The sequence below is a fragment of the Lolium perenne genome, chromosome 5 (genome assembly GCF_019359855.2).
Source record: "Lolium perenne isolate Kyuss_39 chromosome 5, Kyuss_2.0, whole genome shotgun sequence".
In the NCBI taxonomy this organism is placed as follows: Eukaryota; Viridiplantae; Streptophyta; class Magnoliopsida; order Poales; family Poaceae; genus Lolium; species Lolium perenne.
In genome coordinates, this window is record NC_067248.2 from 224,209,839 (window position 1) to 224,218,550 (window position 8,712).

Consider the following 8,712-nt stretch of genomic DNA (forward strand, 5'->3'; position numbering starts at 1 on the left):
TAGAGCTTCTCCACACCGGAGTTTCTCCCCACCGAAATCCATAAGCCAGCTTCTCTATAAACATAAGCCCAAAAGAAATGGCCCTTCGTCGGTCGTCTCGTGAAACTAGCGATTTCCCTGAAGGAAAAAGCTGGCTGGATGCACCTCTGCCCGGGCTTGAAACTGGGCAATTTTGGGCAATGCCCCACGGGAAGCAGTTTTGGCCTTTTGGGCCTTACTTTGGGCCAGCAATCCAGCATCAATTGATATCTGTGGTCTGTGGAAACGAATCGACAAATCGATCGATCCCAATTCCCCAATCGCTCACTCCTGTGGCAGATGACGGGATGACAGTACGAGGCGATCCTTCCCGGCCGACCGCCGGGGGGAAGCAAGCCGGCGAGGTGAGGAACTCCGGCGTTCTAAGATGGCATCCCGTGATGGGGGCGACCTTCCCATGCATCAAGCTGCATTAGGAGATGTGCAGACCTTGCAGGAGATGGAAGGCGCAGCTCGCGGCCGGAAGCGGAAGAGAGGGGGCGGCGACCCGGGCGTGACGACAGCGGCGGCGGTGGGAGGAAGTGGTGGGGGGGGGTGGGGGGGGACTTCCAGCCGGCAGAGGCTTGACCCAGGCCCGACGGGGTGGCGCAATTTCTGCAGCTCTGGCCAGAAGACAACTAGGTGAATTTAGTTCTGGCTCTCTGTTACTTTTCTTTGTATTAGCCAGAACTAATTGTGAACTTTCATAATAAGGGATCGAAGGGGTTTTCAAAAGATTGGTATCACAAGTATGATTGGATAGAATATAGTGAATCTCAAAATAAGGCATATTGTTTTTATTGCTTTCATTTTAAGAAAATGGGAAGTACACAACGTTTTGGTCATGAAGTCTTCACCAAAACCGGTTTTAATGATTGGAAGCATGCTTATAAAGCTTTGCCCGACCATATTGGAGGCATAACTAGTGACCACAATAATGCAAGATTGAATTGTGATGCTTTTCGTAATCAAAGACAAAGTGTATCTAGTAAGCTATCTCGTGCAACCAAGAAATCCGAATAACTATGTAAAATCCGTTTGACCTCTTCCATGAATTGTGCGAGATTTCTCATTGGTCAAGGCTTGTCCTTTCGTGGCCATAATGAATCTCTTGGTTCATTAAACATGGGAAAATTCCATGAGATGGTTGTGAGATGGTTGAATGGTATAAAGGGAAGGATGAGAAGGTAAAGGGCATGGTAAAAATTGCAAGATGGTTTCTCCAAAAATTCAGAAGGATCTTTCCAAGTGTTGTGCACAAGAAGTCACGAAAGTAATTATGGGAGAAATTGGTAAGAAGAACTTCTCCGTTCTTATTGATGAATCACGTGATATATCCGTGAAAGAGCAAATGGCGGTAATGTTGAGTTTAGTACATAGTACTTATTCATTATTGCATTTGCCTATTGTTCCACAATTTCATTTAACCTTTTGGAATGATGTTGTTGTAGGTTTGTGAGCAATGAAGGGAAGGTTGTGGAACGATTTCTTTCTATAAATTATGTCCGTGAGACTACATCGGAGGCACTAAAGGTAGCTCTTGTTGGAATTCTAGATCATCACAAGCTATCTATTTATAGAATACGAGGGCAAGGTTATGATGGGGCCTCTAATATGAGGGGTGAATTTAATGGCCTACAAAGGAATATCTTAGAAGAGAATCCTTATGCTTTCTAAGTTCATTGTTTTGCCCACCGCTTGCAATTGGTTGTTGTCTCCGTTGCTCAATCTTGCTCATCCATTCATGATTTCTTTGAGTACACCTCTTTGATTGTGAACACATCAAGTGCATCTTGCAAAAGAAGGGATGTGCTTACGGAAAAACATCATCAAAATATATTGAATATGCTTGAGAGTGGTGAGATATCTACTGGAAGAGGTTTGAATCAAGAAACAAGTCTCACTAGGCCCGGGGAAACAAGGTGGGGTTCACATTATACAACTTTGCTTCGTTTGGACAATATGTGGTTGGCAACATTAGAAATTCTCCGTTTGATCAATGATGAGAGTCGTGGACTATCACAAGCGGCGGGTTTAATTGAGAAGATGGATGACTTCAAATTTGCTTTTATTTTGAAGCTTATGATAAAGTTGCTTGCCATCACAAATGAGCTTTCACATGTCTTGCAAAGTAAGGATCTAAATATTGTTCATGCCATGGAACTAGTTAAGGATGTGAAAGAACGGTTAATATCCATGAGAGGAAGTGGTTGGGAGGCCTTGTTTGATGAAGCGCAACAATTTTGCATTGCCAAGGGTATTCCGGTGCCACATATGGATGAGCAAGTACCGGTTCAGGGTCGATCAAGGCTTGATGGGATGACATACAGTAAGCTTCATTTTTACAAAGTTGAGATTTTCTATGTTGCCCTTGACAAGATATGTGTTGAGATGAATCATCGATTTTGTGAAGCTTCTAATGAGGCATTGGATTGCTTCTCTTGCCTCAATCCGAAGAACTCTTTCTCAATGTTTGATATGGAGAAGCTTGCTCGCTTATCTACATGCAGACTTTTCTAATAGTGACCGTGCAACCATAAGAGGGCAACTTGAGACTTACGTTCACAATGTAAGAATCCATTCCGGCTTCTCAACTTGTAAAGATCTGGAAAGTTTGGCTATGAAGATGGTTGAAACGGAGAAGCATTTGGTTTTCCCATTGGTGTAAAAACTTATTGAGTTGGCTTTGATATTGCCGGTGTCAACAGCATCCGTTGAGAGGGCTTTCTCGGTAATGAAGATTATCAAGTCAAAATTACGTAACAAGATGAAGAATGATTGGTTCAATGACTTGATGATATGTAGAGATATTTAGGGAACTTGATAGTGATGATATTGCTAAACGGTTCCAAGCCATGAAGACAAGGAAAGGACATCTACCTAAAAAGACATGATGGACGGTATGTTTATTATCTTGTGTTACTTTTCTTTGGGACATCATATAATTTCCTAACTCAAATTTCCTTTATTGTGTAGAGTCTTTTGGGAGCATTTGGACAAGCTTTTGTGGTCAAGCGTTAGAGACTTGGAATTTCAATATATATTATCTAGTACTTATGAACATTTGAGCCTTTTGGTCCACCATTGTTAAATGTTAAAAATCTAGTATTTAGTAGCAATGAATATTTGCATGTGCTATTATGCTTTTTTATGTACCGTGTCCATCTATATGCATGAAAAATCGTATTGAAGGTTTATTTTCCATATCTGATAGTTGATGTGCGCAAGATTTTTTTGTCACACTTCGGCTTGCCCAGGCTTCGGAAATTTTCTGGGTCCGCCTACCAGTACTCCATCCGTGCTCGCCTCCCCTTTATGAACAAACGAACAATGGTCAAATCTCACCAAATCGATGCTCCTAGATGAGAATATACTCTAGCTAGATACGTACACCATCACCTCGAAGAGAGAGCGCATATGGGCGCGTTTGGTTGCCTGGGTCGATTCCTTGCATGACTGCGCCAGCGAGATGGGAGCACTTGCGCGTCGCGAACGGGTCACGGTGCAGTTTTGGGCTGTTGTTTGATAGGTTGTGCATAATTTTTAGGCCCAGCAGAAACGAATGGCTCAGTCCGTTTGGTTTCATACGAGCCGAGTAATAGCCTCACCACTTATCCACATGGTGACATTACCTCTCACCTCCTCACCTATCACAAAGCCTCACGCCGCCGTTCACAAGGTTCGGCACGTCGGTGATCACGAAGGTAGACACCACCATGGCACCGCCGATCACGCCGGTCAAAACCGTCTCCACGTCGTCGACCACGAAGATGAAGACCACCATGACACCGTCGGTCACGCCGGTGACGAAGCTGAATACCACCATGACACCGTCGGTCACACCGGTCAGAAGCATGTGGACGTCGCCGACTACGAAGATGAAGACCACCATAGCACCGTCGTTCACGCCGGCCAGAAGCATCACCACCTCGCCGACCACGAGGACGAAGACAACCATGACGCAATCGGTGACACCGGCCACAAGCATCACCATGTCGTCGACCACGAAGACGAGACCACCATGACACCGCCGGTCACGCCGGTCACAAGCATCACCACGTCTGCGACCACGAAGACAAACACCACCATGACACCACCGTTTACGCCCATCACAAGCATAACCATGTCGCCGATGACGAAGCTGAATACCACCATGACACCGTCGGTCACGCCGGTCACAAGCATCATCACGTCGTGGACCACGAAAATGAACATCACCATGCCGACACCACCATGGATTATCACCTCTCACTTCTCACATATCATCACCACGTCGCCGTCTATGAAGATGACAAGCGAGAAGTTGAGCAAAAGTAATGCAAACTAAACTCACACATACATACACATTATAGTATACTAGTGAGTTATTTATTTCTCCGTCTATGTCCACCAAAAAGAAAACCTTTCAACATGAAAATCATGCGGAATGGTGAGGTGAACCCACCCTTCAAAGGAAATTTCAAACGGTTGAGCGTGTGCGATAAATTTGGCAAAATTCGCTCAAAACTTTATACACGAAATTGACGATTTACGACTTACGAAACTCGAAACCGATTGTGGAAATTGATTCCTATCATCAACACGCATCTTTTTCATGTACAGCTTATTTCGATTCAGACTATGTTTGTGTTAATTTGAGAAGGTGTGTAGAGTAGTGTAAGGGAGAGTGAGCTTAACCCAGAGTAGGTGCAGACGTTCCATCACAGGAGTCAAGGAGGCTCGAGAACAGACCTGTCTCTGGAGAAACTGCTATTTCAGGTGTTTCTTCGGGGCTGGTCCGACGCTGCTTTAAGAACCGGTTCATACAAGAATGCGGCTTGGCTCAGCCAACCAAACGGACTAAAAATTGCTGGTTCTATGCGAGCCAAGGGGTTCACAGGCAACCAAACGGCGCCCTATGTTCCCTGCTGGATAGTTTGGTTAGAAGATGCATGTGCTGCAAGCATCGACGTCGTTTGCACCTGCGGTAGCAGGGCACCCAAAAGAACCTGAGGAAAGCGACGGTAATTCTATCTGAAAACAACACCCAGACTGAAACCACCTGTAAAGAACATGAATTAATTCAGTGTTGATGCAGTTGGCATGGATGCACGAGCAAGTGACCAGCCGATTTCGTTGTGCTAAGTGGGTAGTCGCGGCAGGAAAAGTGAGGAAAAACAGCATGGGGATTGCGACGGCGCGAGGAGCGACTGAGGTTGAGTCGCGGAGCGATCGAGCTAGGCAGCTAGCGGCGCTCTCTCCTGCAAGTCGGACCAGGTCATATATTTCTCTCTCTTTGCTTGTTAGGGCACTTGTCAGGGATTAGTTATGGTCGGGTCGGGCGCTTATCCTACGGATAAACCTCATAAAAGGCCGAGTACACAGATACAAATAAGCAAACGGGCTATTGAGTTTTAAGGATTTAACCAGGCCCGGTCCATCACAAATGGTAGACCTGATCAATGATTTCAGACCCAACGTAGCGATCACCAGGGCCTCATATATATGATGGCCCAACCGACCTGAGCCGTCACTCCTTTTTGTTGACCATACTGAGCAGTCAAGATGGCAACCGCGCGCTACTGCAGCCAGAACCACGAGAATGTCTTGTCGACTTGCACAGCGAAGGTTTCTTTGCTGGACCAACTCGACTGCATGCATTCCTCACCATGGACACGAAGACTGAATCCCATGGTGATACTGTTGTTCCCTCTCATTTTCGCTATATCACAGAGAAAATCTTAGAAGATTAAACAAGCCATGAAAGACAACACTTAAGTTGGAAAAGTGGGTTTGGAAGATAATTTATCTATGGACCATCTCACACAATTTGTAGATGTTTGGGTTTGCCTACAAAAGGGGCACCTTGATGACAATATGGAAGATGAGATTAGTTGGAAGCTCACAGCCAATGAACAATACTCGCCAAGTCAGCCTATGAGGTGCAATTCATCACATCTTCCATGCACAAGATAGTGTGGTACTGTGGTATACTTGGGCTTCTCCTAAGGCCAAATATTTTTGTGTGGCTTCTCGTGCAAACTAGAGTATGGACGGCGTACTATTTCCAAAAAGAGGCCGTGTGGCCAAATTGTGGTTATGCCCGTTGTAAGCAAGCTACGGAGTTGGTTTGCAACCTCTTCGACAATTGTCGGTTCACAATCCGATTTTGGCAATGCATCAAAAGCTTGGTTGAGCATCCATAATATCCACCCAAATCAATGGACGGGGCTCATGGCCAAGAATTGGTGGAGCTCGATGAAGGATAGATCCATCCCCAACCACAAGCCAATGGCCTCCCTCGATTTGCTCGTAACATTGGAAATCTGGAACTAGTGGAATGCATGAATGTTCCACAACAAGCACACACCACCAGGGAAAGAAACTGTCAAAATTTCTCACAAGTTTCTAAAAAATTTACGATTTTTTATAAGGAGCAAGAAAAATATATCTCAGCCAAAAAAATTGTGAAATTTAAATACGTTCATTAGGTTACCATTCTATTGTAGCTAAATCTATTAATACAGACAACCAATAGGGTAGCATGTTGCTTGGGGCAAGAAAATTAAAATGTTTGCGATCAAAAAGGAAGGCCGGTTGTGAATTATCACAGCCCTTAAGCGTTTGGGTGAACTAATACCGGCAAACTAGTTTCTTATTTGTGTTCGGATTTTTTTTTCGAAATACTTTCTTCTTAATTAATAATATAGGGTGGAGGTTTTGCCTCCGTTTCAAAAAAAAACCATGCGGTTCATTCCTATGCACACCCCGGGTGACCAAACGGAGTTTTTGCCTCACCGACGATGGATGGATCCACACCGCCGATCAATTCTGAGTACGCGTTTCGACCCCTGCATATGTATACACTAGTAGAAAAAGGGGTCTTTCGTCCAACCCTTTAGTACCGGTTTCCTTACGAACCGGTACTAAAGGGTGCATTAGTACCGGTTGCACTGCACAGACCTTTAATACCGGTTCGTGACAGGAACCGGTACTAAAGGTACCCTTTAGTACCGGTTCGTGTCACGAACCGGTACTAAAGGTTGTCCCTGCTGCCCACGCACCTCCACCCCCCCCCCCCCCGTGGATCGCCTTTTTTTGCTTTGTAAAATACAAATGAAAATGATAGAAAATTCAAAAAAATAAAATGTTTTCAGATTCTTGTATGTTATGCAACCTAGTATTGGGGAAAATTAACAAATTTGAATTTTCACTTTTTTTGCAAAAAAGTTTTGGAAAATGGTAAAACCGCAAGAACTTTTGCGTACGACGTCGAAAAAAAAAACGTATAATATATCAAAATCATCGTGGGAAAAAGTTACATCCGAATTCACCCGGGTTTACCCGGTTAGCCAAATTTTAGATTCTCAAAATTCCAAATCAAAATATGAAAGCAGGAAGATTTTAGGTTTTTTCCAAAACTTTTATATATTTTTAATTTTTTAAAAATTAAAATTAATAATTATAAGATTTTTTGATTCCCAGAATAACTATTACTTTTATCAAATTATAAGATTTTCAAATTTTCAGGTTTAAAGTTTGGCAAAAAAATATTAAAAGTTTAAAAAATATATAAAAATAATACAAATTAAAAAGTTAATTTTATTTATTTATTCAACATTATTATTACATCATTACTTTTGTTTATTAAAGAAATTATTTGCAATACAAATAATAAATAAGTGTCACATTGACCAACATGTTAATAGGATTGATATGATACTACTATCAACAACATGCGCGCAAAGCACTTGGAAGTGGGACGGAAAGGAACCCGGAAGTTAAGCGTGCTAGTGTTGGAGTAGTGTGAGGATGGGTGACCGACCGGGAAGTTTGACCAAGGGTAAGTAATTGACTAGAGATTAAGTGTAGTTAGAGACTAACGGAAATATTAGAAATTATGAAAAATAATTAGAAAAAAAATGGATAAAAAAAATTAAACGAAATAGCCTTTTTGTGAAAAAAAAATAAAAAAAAGATCTCCAGCCCCGCGGGCACCTTTAGTACCGGTTCGTAAGGAACCGGTACTAAAGGATGGAGGCCTTTAGTGCCGGATCTTTAGTACCGGTTCCAAAACCGGTACTAAAGGCCCTTTCAAACCGGTACAAAAGGGGAGTTTCTCTACTAGTGATAGGGTCTGATTGGTTGCCCACAATGGCGTTTCTCATATGCGTGGAGACGAAAAGTGGTCGTTTGGTAGCCGACAACAGAAAGATTCCTTGCATAGCACGGTTCTTAAAGCAGCTGAAAAGTTATCCCAAAAAGAACACTCAATTTGGCCGTTTTTCCGTGGCCAGGCTACATCGAGCACAAAAGTTTTCCCTTAGTGGCTAAATGTATACGATCCTGTTTACCTAACGTTGCCACTAATTGGCATCATTTTAATGCCCCGAGCTACAAAACAGGGTCGATTTGAAATATGGTGAACATAAAAAATATGCATATTGAAATATGTTGAACAGAAAAAAGTGAGGCTGTGGGCCTGTGGGGGACTCCCCCACAGTAGAAGGTTTTAAAAAAAAATTGGAGACTTTTCTGGTCTTGTTTGCGCATGTGGAAAGCTAGACTAGAGCGGGATATGAGTGGCATGTCACCAGGTGCAACATCCACGGAGGTGCAGTCCACTACGGGAACAACCTTCTGGGCCGACGGCCCCGCACCGTCGGCACAGTGCACATCACCGTCGGCATAGGCTCTGCCGACGGTGACCATCGG

General features: G+C 43.4%; 1 long non-coding RNA gene across 1 annotated transcript; it reads left to right on the plus strand.

The window, feature by feature from the left end:
• Positions 1 to 249: 249 nt before the first annotated feature.
• LOC127302073 (uncharacterized) lies at positions 250 to 3,165 on the plus strand. Its single transcript, XR_011745579.1, has 3 exons — positions 250 to 660; positions 1,470 to 2,918; positions 2,995 to 3,165. It is a non-coding gene; the product is annotated as an uncharacterized lncRNA (long non-coding RNA).
• Positions 3,166 to 8,712: the final 5,547 nt, after the last annotated feature.